The sequence below is a fragment of the Mastomys coucha genome, chromosome X, assembly GCF_008632895.1.
Source record: "Mastomys coucha isolate ucsf_1 chromosome X, UCSF_Mcou_1, whole genome shotgun sequence".
NCBI lineage: Eukaryota > Metazoa > Chordata > Mammalia > Rodentia > Muridae > Mastomys > Mastomys coucha.
Genome location: NC_045030.1, coordinates 145478569 through 145479940, shown reverse-complemented (window position 1 = coordinate 145479940; position 1372 = coordinate 145478569).

Below are 1372 nucleotides of genomic sequence, written 5' to 3'. Positions count from 1 at the left end.
ATATTTACACCCAACCAATGGACAGAGCAGCTGACCCCTGTTGTTGAATTAGGGAAGGCTGAAAGAAGATGAGGAGAAGAGCGATCCTGTAGGAGGACCAGCAGTCTCAATTAATCTGGACTCCTGATATTTCTCAAACACTGGACCACCAAACAGACAGCATACACCAGCTGATATGAGGCCCCCAACACACATGCATTAGAAGATTGCCGGCTCTGTGTTCACTCAGAGATGATGCACCTAACTCTCAAGAGACTAGAGGCCTCAGGAAGTTTAGAGGTCAGGTGAGGTGGGGGTGGGGACATCCATGTGGAGACAGGGAGTTGGGGAGGAGGTATGGGATGTGGAACAGTTGGACAGTGTACAGGGGGAGGAATAAAATATGTAGTGTAAAAAATTAACTAATGAATTAATTAAAAAACAAAAAGACTCACACTACCTAAGTTTAAAACTGAACCTCTGAATTAATTTTAATATACCAAGGGGCTATTGTGAGGAGGAAGTAAGGTCAAAAGACATGGAACATGACAATTTTATAAGTATTAATTTTGATACCTATGTGATGAGATTCAGATTTGTTTGTCAGAATTATCAGTATAGAAAAATGAATAATATATTATCCCTTTCTAATTACTTTTTGTATTTATTTATCCAGAGAATAATTATCTTAAGGGCAGTCAACCAAGAGGTCATGTGTTTATATACAAGCACCACATGCCATAACTACCAAGTTATGAATATAAAATGAAATAAGATAAAATAAAATTCACCTCCATGTGGTGAAAAAAAGTAGTACATAATTTTTGTATCTACAGAATACTGCTACTAGTTAGACTTCCAAATCTGAGTCTCTAGCACTCTGTAATCCAGACAAGGATTAACCCTACACCTTGCATGCCTTCACTTGAGGACTTAAACACACAATACAGGTATTCCTTATGCAAATTTATATATCTTTAATTGGTTGCACATATTAACATGATAAGATTCTTTTCTAGGAAACATTACATAATAAATGGATGCTGTTAAAAAACAAAGTTCTGATTAGTTAAAAGTAACAACTATTAACAGATACATACAAAATAGCCTGTTCACAATGGAGTGTGGGCACCAGGCTTCCCACAGGATCTTCAAGAAGGGGTAGGGGTAAATAAAATGCAAGACTGTTCAAAAATCAGATAATTAAATATATATGAACTGCAAACAGTTCTCTCACTCTCCAATGGACAAACGAGTAATCTTCCCATGTCCACTGCACTTCAGAGTGCCCAGGGCCTCCATCATATGCCATACAGAGGATTCATGGTGAGCAGTTGCCACAGACACAAGTTGGAATATTCTCTCTCTCTCCCTCTCCCTCTCCCCCCTCTCC